Source organism: Pyrus communis, chromosome 12 (assembly GCF_041283825.1).
Source record: "Pyrus communis isolate YQ-2024b chromosome 12, ASM4128382v1, whole genome shotgun sequence".
Taxonomy (NCBI): Eukaryota; Viridiplantae; Streptophyta; class Magnoliopsida; order Rosales; family Rosaceae; genus Pyrus; species Pyrus communis.
In genome coordinates, this window is record NC_142576.1 from 21,897,493 (window position 1) to 21,920,774 (window position 23,282).

The following is a 23,282-nucleotide window of genomic DNA, read 5'->3' on the forward strand; positions in this document are numbered from 1 at the left end:
AACTAATTTTTACTTTCGTTCTTTTTGCTCCTTTACATTTTAAAGTAACGATTTAACAAACATTGCTGAAATCTTCAGCTATTCCGAGTCCTCACACGATCTATGAAAATCTATAAAGGACATGTATAGGAATCAAAACAATTATGCACGAGTTCTTCAGCTAAAGAGAGACATTGCCAGTCTTCAACAAGATGGAAAATCCTTTGTGTAGCACTTGGGAAGTCTCAAGACTATGTGGAATGAGTTAGATGTTTATCTACCTCATACCATTGACAATGTTGTTCTTCTGAAAAGGGCAGAAGAAGACAAGATATATCAGTTGCTTGCTAGCTTGAACTCAGACTATGAGGATCTCAGGAGCCACATCCTGATGAATGTCGAACTTCCTTCGTTCAAAACGGTTTTTTGCTCCTTTATATTTTTAAGTAACAATTTAACAAACATTGTTGAAATCTTCAGCTATTCCGAGTCCTCACACGATCTATGGAAATTTGTAAAGGACATGTATGGGAATCAAAACAATTATGCACGAGTTCTTCAGCTCAAGAGAGACATTGCCAGTCTTCAACAAGATGGAAAATCCTTTGTGTAGCACTTGGGAAGTCTCAAGACTATGTGGAATGAGTTAGATGTTTATCTACCTCATACCATTGACACTGCTGTTCTTCTGAAAAGGGCAGAAGAAGACAAGATATATCAGTTGCTTGCTAGCTTGAACTCAGACTATGAGGATCTTAGGAGCCACATCCTGATGAATGTCGAACTTCCTTCGTTCAAAACGGTGTGTGCCACTGTTCAACGTGAAAAAGCTCGAAGAAGGGTGATGAACTTGGAGAAGAATCCCAAAATTTCTGAATCTAGGGTCTACGCTATAAAACATAAACCCTCAGACAACAGGCCTTACAAGGGTAAAAATCCACATTTGAAGTGCAGTTACTGTGATGCAGTAGGTCACGTTGAGGAAAAGTGCTAGATTCTGCATCACGAACTGAAACCTAAGTTCAACAATTATAACAAAATGATTCCTTCAAGGCAACCCAGCGTTGGCTCATACAAACCTCAGCATGCTGCCAATCACAACTACAGTTCATTCATTGATGGTATTCAGGACTTCACTTCAAATCATGTCTCACTTATCAGTGAATTTGCAATATACTTGCAAAACAAGGGACATAAAGAAGCTGCAGAAAGCTCGAAGGCTACAAATGAAAATCCCACTGCACTACTAGGCCAGTTCGTAGGTTTCTTTGCTGAAAATGAGAATATAGCAAGAAGCAAAGCTCCAGATATTTTTAGTGCTTTCTTAACTGCTCTACACACTAGTATTGAACATGATTGTTGGATTATCGACTCAGGAGCAATTGACCATATGACAAACTAAGCCTCCAACTTACACAGTTTTCAAACCTTGTCAAAACCTTCTCATGTATCAGTTGCTAATGGAAAAAAATGCCATGGTTTTGGGCGTGGGAAAAGTCAAATTGCTTTCAAACAGCCTTGAGTCTACTACACTATTTGTTCCTACCTTTCCCCTTCAACTTTTGTCAATAAGGAAGGTCACTAGAACCCTAAATTGTCTTGTCACTTTCTCAACAAGCAATGTTGTGTTTCATGATTCTCTCACCAAGAAGACGATTGGTGAAGGGTTTTTTTTTTTTTTAATGGTCTTGACTATCTATGCATCATCTAGTCAAAGCCTTCCAAGTTGATTCAATCTCTCCCAAGGACCAATAAATCTGGCATCAAAGATTAGCCCATCCATTAGAGGTTGTTTTGTTTAAACTTTTTCTCAAAATGTACCAATCATCTATAATGTGTGATACATGTCAGTTCTCCAAGTTTACTAGACTCCCTTTTAGTTCCTCAATGTCTAGGGCTAGCAAACTTTTTGAACTTGTACACTCCGTTGTTTGGGGTCCAACTATTGAATCTTTTGATGGATATAAATATTTTGTTATCTTTGTGGATGACTTTACTAGGCTATATCTCTTGAAATCCAAAAATGAGGTCTTCTCTATGTTTAAAGACTTTCATCAACTTGTCATAACTCAATTTCAGTCAACCATTCAGAACCTAAGAACCGATAATGGCACCGAGTTCTTATCCAACAATATGAATCAATATTTGAGCTCTCATGGTATTATCCACTGGACAAGTTGTGTGGGAACCCCACAACAAAATGGGATCTCTGAAATGAAGAGTAGGGATTTACTTGAGAAGACCCATGCATTGATGTTGCATATGAACGTACCAAAGAAATTTTGGTCACAAGCAATTCTTACTGCAACTTATTCAATCAACTGATTGCCTAGTCGTGTTTTAGAGTTTAAGTCTCCTTATGAAACTATTAAAGGAAGGCCTATAACTCTATCACATTTGAGGGTATTTGGCTACACTTGCTTTGTTCATGTTCAAGCATTGCATCGTGACAAACTGGATGCTAAGGCTGCGAAGTGTGTCTTCATGGGGTATTCATCAACTCAAAAAGATTACAAATGTTAACAAAATGTTTGTGTCTAGGGATGTAAAATTTGAGGAAACTGTTCCATATTTCTCCAAGAAGGTTGCTCACTCTCGAGAGGGGGAGCTAATGTGTGACTTATTTCATTTGCCTGCGTTCATTGACACTTAGTGCATTTGGATCCTGAAGCCACTAGCAATCATGGACAATAAGAGATTGTGACTGACACTAGTCATGTGTCTCCTCGACCTAACAATCTGGGGGATGGTAATGAGTCTACTCAAGATGAAAGTCACAAGGAGGTTCCCACTTCGCCTTCTACAAGGCGTAAACCTGTGCGTGCTCGACAACCTCTAGCAAGGCTCCGAGACTATGTCACATTTACTTCCAAACACCCCATCACTGAGGTGTGGAATTATAGTAGTGTCTTCCCAATCATGCTACGTTCTTGGCTGAAATTTCCCATCACATTAAACAACGAACCTTTCAAGAAGCTCAACTAATTCCTGAGTGGAGAAATGCTATAAAGGATGAACTTTGTGCCTTGGAGAACAATCAAACATGGAGCATTGTGAAGTTACCATCGGGGAAGAAAGCTGTTAGGAGTAGATAGATCTATAAGATAAAGTTCAAGGCTGATGGATCAATTGAACATCACAAGGCCATATTGGTTGTGCGTGGTTTTACTCAAACATTTAGAGTAGACTACAAGGAGACATTCACTCTAGTAGCCAAAATGAACTCTGTTAGGGTTCTTCTTTCAATGGCTGTGAATTACCGTTACTAGTGAATTCTTTTATGTCAACGAGGTTATCAACCAAAGCAAGCAGCCGCTTCCTCCCCCCTCCCTGATATCTAGATTTGCATACGCTATACATGAGCAGTTTTCTAAACATAATCGCCTACATTCTTTGAGGCTCATGCTTTTATTAAACCATAAAGAAGATGTGTCTGGCAATTTAATCCCATTGTACTTGAGGAAACCATCTCCATGGCTGCAGGCCAACGGAATCTTTTGAATGAACCCATCGGACCAGTATCCTGAGTTCCAATCTTTTGGAGATTTTGGTGCAAATCCCTTCAAGCATGCACATATGGGAACACGATTGATATTGCAAGTAGTATATGCACCACACAAGAAATAAGTTTCATACTGATCTGCATGGAATGTAAGGGAAAATTCCCAACTCTGTGTTTGGTGCACCCATGTGAACAGCTCCCCAACGCCTAACGGGTTCAATATATATCTGGCGAACACCAACCTTTTTTGGAGCGTGTACTTATAGTAGACCTCATCCTTGTTCAACCCAAATTCGGCCCCAGCTATTGGATTTAGTTCTCTTTTTCCTCTAAATTCATATCCTGTTAAATGAATGCCATTCCATGACCTTCCTCTAACCTGTATCTTCTCTCCTTTCATAGTAAAAAGTTGTGGTAAGCCACGATGAATTATCCATAGCGAAAACTCTCCTTGAGCAGGATCTTTTGTGCTCTTCCAAGACGAGACATACCTCTCTAAACCGCTAGCTAAGTTCCAACCAAGCTTCATTTCCGGCAGCAATGTGTCACAAGGATAATTGAAACTTTGCCACAAGTAGTTATAAGGGTTAGTTTCATTTCTGTATTTTACAATAAGATTTCTAGTATCCAAGAGTTGTGATACTGGATTCCCCACGGTTCTTGATGAATTTGATGACCATACAATGTTGTTTGAGCTATTAAGGAGGACTAAAACTCCTTGCTAAGTGAGATTCAGACGTCCCGAAGAATCACCAAGTGGTGTTTCTCGGTTGGCTATCCAAACAACTCTATAAGTAGAAACTGCGTACCATATCCCCAAGTACCAGCCTTTCGAGTTACCAAGGCTGAAGAATCCCAGTTCAAAGTCTTCACCAGCCGAAACCAGAGTTTCACCATCTCTAATAAATCGAATAAGAGTGATTGTTCCTGGTGTAGTGGCAAATGAGATTCTTAGGAAGGAGAATAAACACAAAGACATGGAAAAACCTTGTTAAGGATCGCATTGGCATCATTTCTACAGAGAAGTTGGAAGAAGGAAAAAGGTTTACACGACTTCAGGCAGATAAAGCAGCTACAAAAGCTGAGCCAGTCAATCAAGTAGGTGGTTTTGGATTAGTTCCTGGGATTTTATTCGAAGAATAATACATTTAACATTGTCAAGTATTATTTAGTTAGACTTGGGTCCCTTGTTTGAAAAGACTAAGCAAAGGTCACAATTACATGCCATTCCCCAAGGAGTAAGTTGACAGCCAGCCAATATATTGACCACTTCTCCAATGGAGGGAAACTTCAACCTGAGACAAAAATGCCATCAAATAAGATACTACTCTGATGTGCTGCTGCAAGGATTGTAGGTTTACAGCACGCCCATATGGAGTGACGCCAGTAGAGGCACTGTAATATACAAGCCCATTGAATGCATGAACAAAAAGTGGAATTTTGTCTCTACTCTTCACACCCAGAGAGACAGATATGCCGTAAACGTGGGGTTATGGTGGATTCAACCCAACGACAGCCATTAATCTAGGCATTAAAGCAATTGTGGCAGCCATGAAGTGGGTGCCGAGGGAGACAATGTGTCAAACATTTAGGACGACCAAAAACCAGAGAATCAAAATAACTTAAGCAAATAACATATACAATGTGCATCTTATTTTCCTATTAGTTCTCAGATCTCTAAATGAGATGGAGTAGTAAGCCAAACAGGCCACATTCTATCTGGAGCTTTGGATGAGAAATGATATCCCAAATTTTGTATCTTAAGTGCTAGTGTTTGGATCCAATATTACATGATTGGTATGTGCAATTAAGGGAGAGATTTTTCATTGTGACCGACACACGAGGTGCTACACCAGGTGTCACTATATAAATGGTGGGATATGTGTGTTAAAAAGTTAATAACTTAAAAAGTAAAATTTTCTACCACTTACATAAAAATATGTGGTGTATCACCCGTGTTCACAATGAAAAAGTTCTCCAATTAAGGCCATTGAGTAAACAAAGTTCTAGATTGTTAGGAGGAAAATTGTTAAGACAATTTTGATATTATTAAAGGATAATATTATGGTATTTTATCATAATAGGTTTTTTTAATAATGAATTAGCACTACAAAAAATATGGGCAATGCGCACAATAAATTATGGTGCCCTTTGAGGCCAAAGGGCACCAACATAGGCGCCCATAGACCAATAGGAACAGTGCAACAACTATAATATTATGTGTGCCCTCTAAGAGTGTTGCCTTGGACCGTTGGGAACAATATGGTCTTTTGTGCTCAAAGAGGTAAGCACAAATAAGGGTCTTTTGTGCCTCTTTTTTGACACCAGTGTCAGATGCCTTGCCCAAATCATGTTAGCACAATTTGTTATTGTGCCTAATAGGTTAAATATGTATAAAAAAAAATTCAAATATTACAAAATAAAATAAAATAGTAATACTATCAATAAGAAATTATTCATACAGATAATGAAAACAATTCCTAATACATTTTTTCTTCCATGAAAAACTCAACTAAACCTAAGAATCTAACAATGTAACAAATACCATTACTCTTTGAGTTCCTCACAAGCCAAACAACCCTCAACCACCGCAAACAACCTTCAGCCCCTGCTCCAGCCTCTGAAAATGAACATGAGTAAGAAATGTATCATGCAGTAAAAGCAGTGATGCTGACACATTGCTACTTAGTTATACCAAATTACAACAGACAAAATATGCAACTAAAATGAGCAACTTAACTATCATCACTAGCAAACAAGATGTACAAAAAATTAATTTCTAAGAAAGAGATCATCTGCTAAAAACCTTGTAGGTTTTGCAAAGTACAAGCTAATAAATAAGTATATTGAAATCCAACCTTGCTTATAATCTGTCTTTCATGCTTCTACATGGCAAGGGAACTACACAACATTCCACAATATAACATACAAGATCATCGTAAGTTATCATTTATTAGTTTATAAGTTGGAAGAGAGGTGAAAGACTCTACAACAAACAGTTTATAACCTTAGAATAGCAATGCAAAATTTTAAAACGAAGATTTCATTCAACTTATAGATGTTTCCTTTCAAACACTATGTAGCAAGTGTCGACACAAACGCTAACCAAAACCAGAAAAAGAACATGAAATTCCGGAGGGCCAGAGCTCATAGAGGAACTCATAGCTTGACTACTGCTGTCACTGCCAGAGCCTGGCTCAACAATTGACTTCGCCTGAATCAAAATAGTTGATGAACATGGCACAAACCACATAGGAAATTCAACTCCAAAAACATTTCGAACAAGAAATTGAGCCAACAACGGTTCAGTTACACCATGCTTAAGGAAACCAAAGACATGCAACATAATTTAGGGAAGTTTTAAATAAATAAAAAACTAGAAGCTTATCAAATTACCAATAGTGGAAATGCTACATAATTTTATCAAATTTACAGTCCCATACAGCAAAAATCAAGATAATAAACTATTTTTAATTGCCCAAATCCTAATATTTCATATAAATGTGGAAATCATGGAAATTCTATAATCCTAAAATTCCAACTTTCTCCATCAAACCATATCCAACCGTTGGCCTAAAACCTAAAATCTTTAGCCCATAAAATTTAGGTTTTGACCTAGAAACAACTTTTCTGCTCCAACCCTTCTGACCTAAAATTTTAGCCCCAGATTATTAAAAAAAGAATTTAGGCTAATTTTTTTTTTTAAATTAACTTTTTAAGAAAAATTATGTTGACTATCCTAAATTAATTTTATGAGCATTTTAACCAAAAAATATTTAAATTCCGATAAATATTAAAAAATCACGAAATCGATACATGAAACACTATGGAAGAATATGAAAACCATCATAGAGATGTATAAACATAAAATACATGAAACACACAACACACAGAACACATATGAAGCACATACAAAACACATGATAGAGATGTATAACACACCAAACATGTGAAACACATGACACACACGAAACACATACCAAATACATACAAAACACATGAAACGCATGAAACACAAACCTACACACATGAACCACAAACCTTCAATCATCCCCTATGTAACCATATGTTGAATATATAACCATCACACAACATGTTCACCAATCTTCCAACTTTCAAAGTGTTTTTTTTTTCCTCAAAATCATCAATATCTCATCAATGGGTGACAGAAGAAGGCGTAGCTTGGCAATGCAGATGGCACAATACCAAGCAAGCCTTGCAACTTCGGATGCAAAAATGAACAACAAATAAGCTAAATTTGCAAACTCGCTTATGCAATATGAGCACCATGCCGAATCTAGCTATCGTGGTTCACGGGGCGTTCATTTGTGCAACGTGATAGAGAAGAGTGTCATCACCAGATGATGAAAGATTATTTCATCGAATGTCCGAGATATCCTCCTCATGATTTTTGGAGGCGGTATTGGATAAGGAGAGAGCTTTTTGAAAGCATCTTGAACGCAGTTGTCCATCATGACCATTACTTTGCAAGGAAGATAGATGTCGTAGGCCGACAAAAGTTTATCACCTCATCTGAAGCTCATATTTGTATTTCAGATGCTAGCTAATGGGTGCTCTGTAGACTCAATTGACGAATATTGTCGACTTGTGGAGAGTACTACTATTAAGAACCTCAAGCGCTTCTGTAAGGCAATTGAAGCCATATATGGAGCCACATACCTCCGTAAGCCAAATCGTGAAGCCTTGAAGAGGCTTCTACGCAAGGCAGATAAAAGAGGCTTTCCTGACATGATAGGAAGTATTAATTGTATGCATTTGGAGTGGAAGAATTGTCTTACTGCTTGGGCTGGCCAATTCAAGGCCTTCACAACAAGTCAACCATCGTGCTCGAGGCTGTGGCGTCTTACAACACATGGATTTGGCATGCATTCTTCGGCGCTCCTAGATCAAACAACGATATCAACGTTCTTTGGTCTTTTCCTCTGTTCGATGATGTTGTCAATGGATGGGCACGGGAATAGAGGTATAAGGTAAATGGTAATAGGCATGAGTTAGGTTACTACTTAACTGATGGTATTTATCCTAGTTAGTCTTCCTTTGTGAAAAGTTATTCTTATCCTAATAGTGCGAAGAAGAAATTATTTTCGCAGAAACAAGAGTCTTAGAGGAAAGATGTGGAGAGAGTGTTCGAGATCCTACAAGCTTGATGGGCCATTGTTAGAGGGATTGCATGATTGTGGAATGTGGAAGACTTCCATTCAATCATGATGATGTGCATAATTTTGCACAACATGATTGTGGAAGATGAGTATGTATAAATTGAAGAAGATTTTGATGAAGATGTGGATGATGACCAACCAACATATGCGAAAGCTATGGCAAGATATGTTGAATATCTTGCTGCAACCGCATACGAGACTTAACAGGATAGGGTCACACTGAGTGAGTATATGAGACGTTTAAATAGAATTTAAGCTCCTCAAGGTCATGACACACTCCGTAAGGATTTGGTTGAGCATATATGGCGCCGAGAAGGAGAACGTTGATGATGGATAATCTTAAGTGTATTAATGTGCTATGTTGATGTATTAATGTGTTCTTGTGTTAAATTTAAGTATTTTGTTAAAATTATGTAATCATTTTAAGTGTACTATATTGGTATTTTCTAGTAATAAATTGAAGTGTCTTCTCGTGACAAGTCTTTTGTCTAGTACGTTGTCAAAATTATTGAAGGCATTTATTATATATCAAAGTGTGCAACAATAAGTACAATAATTATTGAAGACATCTAGATTAATAGAAACAATAATTAATAAGCCATAAATTTAATACACACGATAATTAATAAGTCATAAACTTAATACAAACGACAATTAATAAACCACATGAATCACATAAACTTAATAATGATATCCACCATCTTGACTTGGTGGTGGACTTTGTGGTGGACTTGGGATATAACCTTGAGACAAATCATCATCTTGAAATATACTCCTTGTAGTATGCCTTCGCAAAATTTCCTTTTGCTTATCACGTAAGAATTTCTTCCTTCCTGGGGTGTATTTGATGAGGTCCTCCATCATGAAATTACATTCAAACCTTTCTTTCTACATATTCCCTTCGTGTGTAATGGCCAAACGCATTTGGGCTGCTTCTTCCTGCCGAGAGCTATGGCTTTCGATCAATCTTGCAAATCCAGTAGCAATTTATGCACTAATCGGATCTTGGGACTTCCCTTTTTTCTTTACTTCCTTTTGCTTATCCTTTCTCGGGGGCCTTGCAAAAGAAGAAGTTGGGGTCAATTCATCGACACCTTCATTGACATCATTTGTCTATGCGGTTTCACTATGAAATAATCTTCCCCATTGTTGGTCCACATTGGTTCCCCACCTCGGACAATCCTTGAGGACATTCCAAGCATGATGCAACTTAAAAGCTTGATTTTTTGGTGTAGTTCTTGTCTTATAAATTGCCATTACTTTGTCACCCTATGCAAGAAATACAGAAAAACAATTAGTTGCAAAATATTGTACATGACAAATAAAATATCAACAAAGAAACTCACAACTTCTGCGGCGCTCCTTCCACTAGTCATGTCAATCACGGCTCTCTCCAAGCTTCCCTTCCATAAAGTGCACGCTTTGTTGATAACCTTCCACCAATCATAAACACCACCACCTTCCTTTCGGCCGGCGTTGGAGTTTCAATTGAACTTATCAACGATTTTAGCCCACAGAACCTTTTTATTTTGATTCGTGCCAACGGCACCATCTTCACTAATAGAAACCCATGCCAAGCATAAAGCAACATCTTCCCCACAAGTCCAATTACGACCTCTAATATGCTCTTTTGCCATCTTGAAAAATTTGGAAATTGGAAGGAATGGTAGAAAGAAAAATTGGAAGATTTGTAAGAGAAACATGAGTTTTTGTGGATGTTTGAACAAATAGATAGGTATTTATAGAGTTTTTGGGTGAATTTTGAGTTAAATCATTTTAGCCATTGGATTTAAATTTGGGCTGTTAGATCTTTTTCTTTTTTTTAATCGTTAGATTTGATTATATTCAATCTCAGCCATTAGATTTAATAAATATAAAAAAAAAATTATGTAGGCCGTTGGATCAACCAACGACCTTTTAATCTAAGCCACTGGATTAAAGAGAGCCTTTGGCTCCTTAGCGCAAGTGAGCGACATGCCCATGTGGGTAGGGCCATGCCGGTCTCAGTTGAGGCGTGTCGCCCGTGTGGAGCGCGTTTTCGGGGGAAGTCTAGCACTCAAGCGTGGGTTTTCACGGGCAATGATGGGGCCCACACCATTTTATGAGCTAGTTTCTAGCTTTTTTTAGGTTTTAGGTTTTAGGCCCAAATTAGAACTTGGGTTGGATTGGATTGGGGGGAATAGAAGGGGAAAAATAGGTTTTAGGCCATGGGTTGGAGTTGGCCTCAGAACAACTTTGAGCTTTACAGCTAAAACACAACAAGGATAAATTGGGAAACATGCAAGCTATTCAATTGTGTTATCAAATTAGAATCCTTCATTATGTGTTGTTGGAAGGCTTTTAGGTTTACCTTAGGCCCATCTGGAGGCTACACGTTGGCCACTGCAGCACACCGCGCAGCCAGCGCGCCGCGAGTACAGCTTGCATTCACCTTTTTTGACAAGGCCAAGAGTGGCCGATTTCTGGGAAAACCTTCCAGAGCTCGATTCGAGCTCATTTCTCCTAGTTGATTTGTGCTAAACCATGCATAGAGTACATCAGTATGATCCTAAACAACGAATGGAAACAATCCATGAATACGAGCCTAAACAACGATTGGAAACCATTTAAGGTGTTTTCGAAGCTAACCTTCGCTGGAATTGACGATATTTATCGTCGGGAAGTCGAGTCGCGATGGTGCTCGTAGGTTTGTTAGTTTCCCATTCGATTTTCTGGGAACAAAGAGTAAGGTTAAGCTCTGCATGTCGAGGTGAGTTTTCTTGATTTTTCTCTAGACAAAGGTTCAGATTGTTAGATATAGGAAATTATGGAAACTTATGGTTCCTTTAATATGAATCAAGAAAGTTATGGTTCCATGAATATGATTCAATGAACTTTTAAGCAAAAATGTTTTTTAATATCATATGCTTCCACATGAATTCAAGGGCATTATGAATTCAGGAAAAGTATCTCTTGTATAAGATGTCGATGGTAACAAAATCGAGTTTTGTTAAGTTCACCATTTTCTTATTCCCAAAAAGGAAGAAATTTAGGTATGACGGAACTTGCGATAATTAATTCATACCATATAAACACATGTCTAAACAAAATGTTAGAACTTCAAGTTCTTAACATTATTTATATTTTGAGCTTGAGGTCAAAACATTATACATATGTACTCAAAATATATTCTCCAGACCGACATTATTAGAACCCTTAGATTCATATTTTTCAAATTCATGCCCATACTTAATCTGTACATGGATTAAGCATTTATGGTCCTCATTTACATGAACCAAGGAACTTCTGGTCCTTATTTAATAGTCCGTGGATTGAGGTGTTTATGGCCGTCATTTCAATTAAGTTAAGGAACTGCTGTTCTCTTAATTGATTCAAGAACTTCAAGTTTTAATTTTTGATCAAGGAACTTCGTGTCCGATTTTTTTATATGATGGAATTTCAGGTTCAATTCTTTTATATGATGAGGATCAAGGAACTTTAGGTTCTAATTTGGTTAAGGAGTTTTAGGTCTTATATATACTCATCATAAAAAATGTAGTACAATAAATAAATTAAAGCAAAGGGGGGTAATTCTAGCCATTATAAATAAATTGCTTTAAATAAGTAATGATTGTGACAATGGCTTTAATTTAGCACCATTCACATAAATATCAAAACTTAAATGCAATAATTATTATTATAAGAAGGGCGACAATGCCGCGCACGTCATTCACATTATAATATTGTTGATCCTAAAAACTACTTAGCCTACATGCGCGCAGGCTGTGTAATTAATAAGCTAACTACGTCTTTCGATCGAATGCAGGGCGTGCCAACTCGTCAGTCGAGTTCAGCCGGTGAGTAAAATATGTTGAAGTGGCATTGGGCACGCTGCTGACTTCTTGATCTCATTACAGCCGAGGAAGGAAAACGTCTAGGCCTTCGGGTTCTAGAGCCTAAAGACAAGGTTGCTAGTTTTGTGAAGTTCAATATTAAATTCGATTTTTAGTATGCCGAATGTATTAACCTGGTAACACCTCACTTCGCCTAGAAGGCTGATGAGATGACCTCTTCCAACAAGGACTCGAAAATCCTTGTTGACCGAGACTTGGACAGGTAATCAATTGATCTCGAAGCAATGTTGGCTATCCAAACTGAATGTGCTCCTCGGTCGGCTGATTCTACGGCTCCAGTGTTGTTTATCCAAATTGAAGATGTTGCTGATTGCCTCTACAATGCTGTTTATCCAAATTGAATATGTGTTGGCAGGAAAAAAGAAATAAAAATTTCAACGTGTTTGAGAGGTTTGCACAGGGCAGCTGTGTGTTGAATTGGAAGGGTTTTCCATGTTGCACGACCTCTTGTTTTTATAATAACCGAAAACTTACTAGCCAACCCATGTAGTTCCAATCGATAGCAGAACAATTTTCTTGAGATAATTATCACAAAAACCCTTGCCATCATCTCGATATCTTGAAAGGGTTGACAATTGCACTTTCCTTCTATTAAGACTAGATACACTAGTCACTTGATGAGGCTCATATTTAGAATTGTTGCCAACTCCAAATTTCCATGCACCACGTGCCATATCTTATCACCCATTCACCAGATCATCATGACAATTCCAGTTTAAACTGAAATATGCCATTGCTAGAAAACCAAAGAGTGCGGCATCTCCTTTATTTTTGCTCAGATGCATCCATGCACGCAACGCAACTTGCAAAATAATTGCACCAATTTCACTTGCAATATCATATCCTTTCAACTAAATACAGGCCATGCATTATCAAAAGGTTCGATCTGATCACATCTCCCACCTTTGCATGCTGTCTTATCCCTAAATCCTGATAAGTACTATTTTTCCGCGTTGGTTAGGCCGCGAACAAGCCAATGCACAACACGTAACCACATAGAGTCCTTATTGCAATGCAACCTCTTTCATTTGTTTGACTCTCAAGATATAACCGTAAGATAAATCACTATATTAAAATTACTAATAAAATAGTAATATCTAATGTAGTTTCCTACACCTAACGGCTTAAAGTATACGGACCGAGTGCGTGCAAGATCATGGCCTCTTAATGTTCAGAGTCATCCGACGGCCTAGAATCTTGCCCATTCAACGGCCTTGATTGCTCCAGCCAATAGTGTAAAATCGGGTGCAAACAAATATATATAGTGTATAATGAGGGATTATACCACACCAATCGCATTAATAACAAGATTAATAATGATAAGGGAAAAGTAAATATTAACTTACTATACTTCCCTTTTTCTTTCTAACTGTGGTCATGTATCAACGGTAGTGTCTGAGAATTGTAGAAAGATCAAATTGTTGGATATAATCCAAATTATGATATAGATAAGAGGATAACGAATAACTTTCGTGAAGAAACCGTTTTGATCTGAGCTACAGAAAATGGGGTCTTTGGCACTATAAGATGGTTGTCCATCTGTGGAATTGGAAATTGGGTTGTGTTTCAAACATCTAAAACTATCACACCGTTGCAGTTTTGTGAAATTTGGATATGTTATAGGTATTGGGCAAATGAACAACTTTCGAGAATGAAGTATTTCAATATGAGGTCAGGAAGTTAGAGTTCAGAGGCTGTTTGCATGGTTATTAGATTTTCTACCAATAATAATAATAGTTATATAGCACATTTTTTCCATATAAAGAAAAATATATAGGTAAGTTTGGAAATGCTTTTAAAATGACTAAAAACATTTTTGATGAAAGTGTTTTTGAATTCCAAAAGCAATTAGAAATGAATTTTGAAAGAAGCATTAGTTATGTGCTTCTTTCAGGAAGCACTTCATCACTTGTCTAAAATGCTAAATATACTTTTTGATAAGGAAATTACATCAAAATCTTCACTAAGAGAAAATTGTGAGCTTACAGAGAATGTTGGATAAATATCAACAATCAATGATAAATTTATATATGCTAATAAATAATAAATGCGAATAAATAATTTAACAGAGTATGAACAAAACGAAATAATATTAAACACATATTGAAGATTGAGGTTTGCGTACCGCAATGTCCTTGAAATAGAAATTTTGTCCCTACTCAGTGCTTGTAGTTCTACGGACGTCTGGTTCACCAAGATTCAATGATCTATGTCAGAATTCCAGCACCGAAAAACTTGACTTCTGGCGAATTTCTTTGTGGTTCTCTTAATAAGAAGGTTTGGGATTGTAAAAGAAGAATTTTATTTTTCTGTGTTCTAAATGTCATGCAGATAAATGTATATATAATAGGTTTATATCTATTCGCAACAGGTATAAGCATGTGATGCGTCTGTTGGGAGACATCTTCTCAGAGGGGTGATTTGCTCTCTGGCGTTCTTTCATCACTTCATATAAAAAATAATTAATTAATTAATTAAATCTGAAATTAACTACAAAATTTAATTATTAGAACCCAAAAGCCCAAGGCACATGTTTTGATATTAATTATCAATTAATTAGTACACCCCAAAGCTCAACCCTAAGGTTGAGCCCAATTTTATTATCCATGGTCCATCACTCCAATCACTTTCTATAAAGGACAAAACCTTATAAAGTGAGGGAACAATTTGGTAATGACCAATGTGGGACAATGAAATTTCTACTCAAAATTTCCAACAGAGAATAACTAGGTTACTATTTACAAAAATTGTGAGTTTATATTACGGGGCAAACAAGTTGCATATTCTTCTACTCAATGCTAGAAAATACACGCCAGCGGAATGTTTCTGAGGTTTCTTCTTTTTCTTTCTTTTTGTGTACATGATTAGCAATCCTATACGGTTTTTTTTTTTTTTACACGAGTCTGACTTTGGTCCATTAATGTTAGTCCTTACTTGCACCAAACACAAACTAGGAATCCAAGCCAAATATTTAGTCCAGTCCAGTGAAGTTTAGTGAAGGCAAACAAACACGGGTTTAATGCATTTTTATTTGATCAGCCATAGGTTTTGATTCTTGGAATAATTTGAATCTTTATCAAAACTCATCCTAATCCTTAATAATTTCAATTTAACCAGGACTCGACTGAGCTATGTCTAAGTATGATCTCTTAGTAATCCTACTTCCATTATGTTTCTTTGGGTTGAGAAAGCTAACTAACCAGGCTTAAAGTATCACCACTGAGCCAAGCATCGTGGCCTTCTAACTTCAGTGACCTCTCTTCAGCCCAAATCCAATATTTCAAGCCCAAATAGTATCAAACGAGCATGACAAAATGGTAATAATATTTTGGTTAGCAAATTAAAGAAATTGAATGATAATCTATATATAAAGCCAGAGCCCCACTTTGTGGCCACGGCTTTGACAAAAAATAATATGGCCAAAATGCCCCTCAGCCAAAAAAATCAAAAGTAGCAAAAAAAAAATGCATAAAATAATACAAGGGTAATTTTGTAATTTTAACAGTGTTTTTTTAATAATTAATTTTTTGGTGCAGTTTTTTTTTTTTTAATAATTAGTATCCACAATAGGTTAGCAATAATATGATTTAATTTCTCTATTTTTAAACACATTCGAAATATCTTAAGAGGCGTGTAATGTCAATTATAAAAAAAAAGGTATTTCGCATGCGGATAATAATGTGATTAAATTAATTGTCAAATGATTATTTTTTTTTAACAAAAGATATTATCTACACTAAGGGGGAGGAGGTGGGCTTAGCCTCCCAATGAGCTAGCAATAATGTGATTCAATCAATTGTTTATTAAATATTATTTTCTCTATTCTTAATGTAAATTCTATAGAGACCGATTTTATTATGTAAATTCAGCTGTTTTAGTTGGTTTATGAGGGGTTTCTTCTAACATGATCTAAAATTATTCATTTACTTCAAATATTTGACTTTTCTTTTGTCAATGTACACATATAAATACATTTAAAATGTGTAAGTTGTGAGTAGCACGCCATGATTCAAAAAAATGTTTTCTGGACGTGCGTGAGCGCATGCATGAAGGCTAGTACTAATAAGGTGGCTGGATATGGAACATAAAAAACAAAGAGTATAAATCAAAGGAGTTGTTTGTCAATAAAATACATCAAGGGCAGTTAGAACTGATTATTTCCCACGCATGTGCACGAAGGCTAGTACTAAGGCTATTACTGATAAGGTGGCTGGATATGGAACATAAAAAACAAAGAGTACAAATCAAAGGAGTTGTTTGTCAATAAAATATATCAAGAGCAGTTAGAACTGATTCTTTCTTTAGCTTTTCTTTGGTTTCTCTCTGAGTCTCAGACCAATTAGCCGATCTATTTCAATCGAGTGTTTCAACAAATCAAAACCTCGTTAAGTAAACTGATTGGTAGCTCTGTATGGAACAAGATAAACTACTTTTGAATCAAACAAATTGGCTTTTTATTAACACTTTCCCAGCCCTGCCCTACACATTTGTACACACACTTCCTCTCTTTCCTCTCTTTCCTTCGGAGCAGTATGACTTGTATGAAACGAGTTTTTTGTTATTTGTACAATATTGTATTGTCGTGTGTAAATTTTTTTCCACATGACAATACATTATTCAATCAAAACATCACAATAACAATAAACCCGTTACATGTAAGTTGCTTTCAATTGTGGGAGAGTAAGAACATGCAGCTCAGGAACATGTAAGTTGCTCTCAATTCTTTCCTTGATTCTCCATTTCCAGCCTTTTTTTCTTCATCTGTCATTGCAGGCTATTTATTTCTTATTATTCATTTTCTTATCCCACTCAACTTTAACCTTATGATATTTGTCAACTTTAACTCTGCAAGTAAGTGATATGTGAGTATTGGTTAAATCTATATCATTATGAAATGTTTTAAACAAGTACGTAGTCCTATTATTTAGTTGATCACATTCATTTCCACATTAAAATTACTAACAGTAATCTCATGTCTCATTGTTTCCCAGCTAAGACTATAAGCTTCATTTCAACATTCCGAACACGTTTTGTGATAGTATATTGAAGGACTAACCAATGATGATCTACCAAGGTTCTATCAACGTAGTGCTGAAAGTATTCTCTGAACACGGAAGCGTCCTTGATGGTGATTCGGGGACGTTTCGTTCCGTGTAGAAATCAGGCTGGTTTGGAGGCAGCATGGCAACATCACTGCTCAACATCAGAACCACAGATGACATTCTTGGTCTATCCTCAGGTACTCTTTGCAGACATAACAGCCCCACATGAAGGCACCTTACAACTTCATTTATGTACGAATCAGAAAGCATCTCATCGATCAGTTCCAGTTGTTATCTTGCATCCATAGTGTCCATGCCTTGAAAAAAATTGAAACATGTATGATATGTTAGTAGGATAATATGCAAAAAGGGGCTTTGCTGCAGACATTCTATGATGTTAAATGGCATGTCATGAGGGGGTGCTTCGAAGTTTGCACCGTATAACTCACTAGTTTCATTAAAGTAAAATATCAGCACCTCGTTTGTTATACTTACGTGTCCAAGAAGGTTAAGGTGGTGATCAGGATGAGTAAATCCCCTGTTCCTCTTCCTACTCAACATCTCTAGCAGTATAACTCCAAAGCTGTAGACATCAGATTTCATCGAAAAAATTCCATCTACGACGTATTCAGGAGACAAATAACCACTGCCAAATCAAAATCGCAGTGAGAAAGGATTTCAGGAAAACAGCACAAAGTGAAATATAAATCATATAACAATTCTGATCGTGCTTACTAGGTTCCGACCACTCTATTTGTATTGGCCTGACTTTGATCACTGTCAAATATTTTGGCGAGGCCAAAGTCTGCAATCTTTGGGTTCATATTATTATCAAGGAGAATATTGCTAGCTTTTAGATCTCGATGGATAATCCTTAATCTAGAGTCATGGTGAAGGTAAAGAAGTCCCTGAGCAATCCCATCAATAATGGAGCAATTTTTGTCCCTCTTGATCTGAAAAAATTTTAAGCCTGTTAATCAGTGCCACATTGAATTCTGGTATAATAAGTTTGAAAGTGAACGATGGTATGACATAAAAGCCACATGGTTGGCTTCGGAGGGAGTCGTACCAAAAATAAAGAAGTCTAAGCTTCTATTAGGCATGAATTCACATATTATAATCTTTTCATCTTCTTGAGTGCAACAGCCCTGGAGCTTTACGAGATTCCGATGCTGAAGTCTGGCTATAAGCTTAACTTCATTCATGAACTCTCTCATTCCTTGTCCAGAACTCTTCGAAAGTCTCTTAACTGCAACTTATTTCCCTCCCATCAATGTGCCCTATGCATCATCATTTCAAAAAGTTTTACACTTTGTATGACAAAATAGGGTATTTTAGTTGTTTAAATTTATGTTACCTTGTACACAGGTGCAAAACCACCTTCTCCCAGCTTGTTGCTGCTTGAAAAGTCATCAGTCGCTCTGGCTACGGTGGTGAAGTCAAATAGCGGTAACTCCATTTCTTCCCTGTCTTCTCCATGGTACTCTTTGCTGAGATCCTTTCTTCCGACTCCTGAAATAGTAGGAGCTCTCTTCAGTATGGGTAAAAAGATATACAGTTTCGAAATAAAATACTAACACCTTATCTACTGCATTTTTCATTGTCCAGGTTTTTGTTCCCGAATCTTATGATTAGATATCCGGAAATAAAATAAAAGTCATGGTCATTGTCTGAGATACTTACCTTCATTTCTGATTCTCTTCTTCCGTATGCACAATATCGACCCCACCTATTAGCACTCCTAGGAGTAAAACTGCGGAGCTGATAAGAATTGGTAGCTTTTGCCCATTGCGATCGGAAATATCCCAAATCAAAATTTTCATGTGTGCAATCTATCATGTTGCAGTAAATGTAAACATTAGCTTCATTTAGCCAGGTTGCTTTTAACTTTCTTTTCTGGTAGAAACATGTACTACTGCCTTTTATTATGGACCTTGATCTACAAAACCCCATTTCACCTTCTTAAATATATGTAGTGACCTTTATAACCAGCATTGGAAAGAAAATAAAAGTCTAAGAGCTACCTATTTCTGACGCTGCCATCCGTATATAGAGGTCATGAACGCCGCTAATAGTGATTTCTCTTTTGTCAACGAGGTTACCAAACCAAAGCAAGCAGCCGCTTCCTCTTCCCCTGATATAAAGATTTGCACATGCCCTACATGAGCAGTTTTGTAAACATAATCGCCTGCATTCCTTGAGGCTCATGCTTTTATTAAACCATGACGAAGATGTGTCTGGCAATTTAATCCCATTGTACTTTATGAAGCCATCTCCATGGCTGCAGGCCAACGGAGTCTTCTGAATGCACCCATCGGACCAGTATCCTGAGTTCTAATCTTTGGAGATTTTGGTGCAAATCCCTTCAAGCAAGCACATATGGGAGCGTGATTGATATTGCAAGTCGTATATGCACCACACGAGGCATAATTTTCACACCGATCTGCAGGGAATGTAAAGGAAAGTTCCCAACTCTGCGTTTGGTGCACCCATGTGAACTGATCCCCAATGCCTAACGGGTTCAATACATATCTGGAGAACACCGACCTGTTTTAGAGCGTGTACTCATACTAGACCTCATCCTTGTTCAACCCAAATTCAACCCCAACTATTGGATTTATGTCCCTTCTTCCACAAAATTCATATCCTGTTACATGAATGCCGTTCCATGACCCTCCTCTAACCTGTATCTTCTCTCCTTTCATACTAACAAGTTGTGGTAAGCCATGGCGAATTATCCGTAGTGAAAACTCTCCCGGAGCAGGATCTTCTGTGCTCTACCAAGACGAGACATACCTCTCTAAACCGGTTGCTAAGTTCCAACCAAGCTTCATTTCCGGCAGCAATGTGTCACAAGGATAATCGAGACTTTGCCACAAGAAGTTATAAAGGTTAGTTTCATTTCCGTCTTTTAGAATAAGATTTCCAGTATCCAAGAGTTGTGATACTGGATTCCCCACGGTTCTTGATGAATTCGATGACCATACAATGCTGTTTGAGCTATTAAGGAGGACTAAAACTCCCTGCTGAGTGAGATTCAGACATCCCGAAGAATCACCAAGTGGTGTTTCTCTGTTGGCTACCCAAACAACTGTATCAGTAGAAACTTTGTACCATATCCCCAAGTACCGGCCTTTCGAGTTACCAGGGCTGAAGAATCCCAGTTCAAAGTCTCCACCAGCCGAAACCAGAGTTTCACCATCTCTAATAGATCGACTAGGAGTGATTGTTCCTGGTGTAGCGGCAGATGCGGTTCTTAGGAAGGAGAATAGAAACAAAGACATGAAAAACCTTGTCAAGGATTGCATTGGTATCATTTCCACAGAGTAGTTGGAAGAAGCAAAAATGTTTACACGAATTCAGGCAGATAAAGCAGCGACAAAAGGCTATGCCAGTCAATCGAGTAGCTCTTGGATTAGCTCTTGGGATTTCAGGGCAAAGTAGAAAACACGTAACATTGTCAAGTATTCAGTTAGACTTGGGTTCCTTGGTTTGAAAAGACAACTAAGTTCGCTATTACGTGCCATTCCACAAGGGGTGAGTTGACAGCCAGCCGATGAATTTGACCATATCGATTGACGCTGGTAGACGCACTGTAATATACAGGCCCGTTGAATGCATGAACAAAAGTGAATTTTATAGCTACTCTCATCCCGAGAGAAAGATATGCAGTACACCGTGAAGTGAATCGATGCAGCGAAAAATATATGAGGCAACCATGAATTGGGGCATCAAAATAATCAAAGCAACCGTGAATAAGGACATCAAGAAATCTAAGCGTTCATGAACTAAGGGATAGCCCAGGCAACCGTGATCTAAGGTGACAGTATACTTGGGGAGAGAAAAAACAAAACCTGAGGCAAAAGCTTAGCCTACTGGCAACCATCAATGGATACGACAATACATGAGACAACCCTGAAAAAACACTACGGAAAAAAAAAATTGCAAGCAATGTATTGAGGCAGCAAGTAACCAAGAAAACCATTAAAGGCTAATAGTACGGCCTCATGAATTAAGGCAACTATCAAGTAACCGAGGAAGGAACACTCTTGGTCTTGTGTTCTAGAACTTGAAAGACAAGGTTACTTAATTCATTGCGAAGTTCATAATCTTCTTCATCAAGTTCGGCAGCTTCAACTGTATTCGTAAGAGTATGAGCGCGCTGAATCGGCATCAGACTGTAGGGACAAAGATACTCAAAGGATATGAGCGTCTTTATGGTGAATGTTGTTTGGCCGTCTGAATGTCGAACTTTGAAGTGCACTTGGGAGTAACCAATCATATAACACTTAACTTTGCAAGGGAGCTAATGAAGTGACCTCTTCGGTGAAAGAATCAAAGACTCCTCGCTAGCTAAGACTTTGATAGATAACCAACCAAACTTGAGACTCATCGCTAGCTAAGGCTTGGATAGATAACCAACCAACCAAACTTAAAGTAGTGTTGTTAATCTAAATTGAAGGTACTTCTCAATTGACTGATTTTATGGCTCCAATAGTGTTAATCCAAATTGAATGTGTCGTTGGTTACCAACACAGTGTTGTTAATTCAAACTAAAGATGTGCTAGGCTAATTAGTATTTTTCTTGTAGGTGTTCTCATAGAGCGTTTGAGTTTGTGTGTTGAGTTGAAAAGGTTTTTCACATTGCAGAATCACTTCTATTTATAGAGGTGGATTTCATGATAACCAAGCTTACTATTCCTTCTCGGCATCCACTTGGATATCCTTGACGTTATCTCTTCAATCCTCTCTTTAACCGAAACACAATCTCTAGTTGTCTCTCCTTCTTTGACTTGAACTAGGATTCTAAACCCAGTCTCTTTATGCACTTAATTTATTTTTATTTGATCAGCCATATGTTTTGATTCCTAGAATAATTCGAATCTTTATCAAAACTCATCTTGATCATTAATAATTTCAATTTAACCAAGATTCGACTGGGTTACTTCTAAGTCTAATCCCTTAGTAATCCTACTTCTATTAGGACTCAATCAAGTCATGCCTCTTTGGGCTGAGAAAGCCAACTGACACGAAGGATCACCATTAGGCCGAGAGTCATGACCTTCCAACTTCTCACATTTCATCGGCCAAATTCAGTATGTAAAGCCCAAACAGTATCAGGCAAACATGATAGAATGATAATATTAATTTGGTTAACAAAATGATAATATTGATAAGGTGTCTGGACATGGAACATAAAAAGCATAGAGCATAAACGATATGGGTACTCCTATTCACACAATTTTTTTTTTTACCTCTCACACACACTTGTTAGTTTTTGTTGATTGATCTTCTTTAATTCATTCAATACGACGTCAGAAATAAAAAGAAATGAGTGAGATGTAAAAATGAGTGTAAATAGCCGAGCTATTTCAATGAATTGTTTCAAGAAGTCAAAACCTCGTGAAGCAAGCTGGTTAGTAGCCATGGAACAAGAGAACAACTTTGAACCGAACTCTTTTTTTTTTCAAGAAAATCTCGATGATACGAGAGAAATTTTATTGATCGATGATAAGTCAAAACCTTGACGGTACGAGTGGTGGCTTTTTATTTATGGAAAACTAACCAAAACCACCCCCCCCCCCAAAAAAAAAAAACTTTCCTTTTAATCATGAGGACAAAACAATTCAATAATACCCAAAATGGGCATGTAAAAGAAGACAAGGGAAAGAGCATTTCAGGGATA

The 23,282-nt window shown here is 37.3% G+C and overlaps 1 pseudogene; it reads right to left on the reverse strand.

The window, feature by feature from the left end:
* Window positions 1–17,548: 17,548 nt before the first annotated feature.
* Window positions 17,549–20,919, reverse strand: LOC148692500 (G-type lectin S-receptor-like serine/threonine-protein kinase At4g27290; annotated as a pseudogene).
* Between the last annotated feature and the right edge of the window lie 2,363 nt (window positions 20,920–23,282).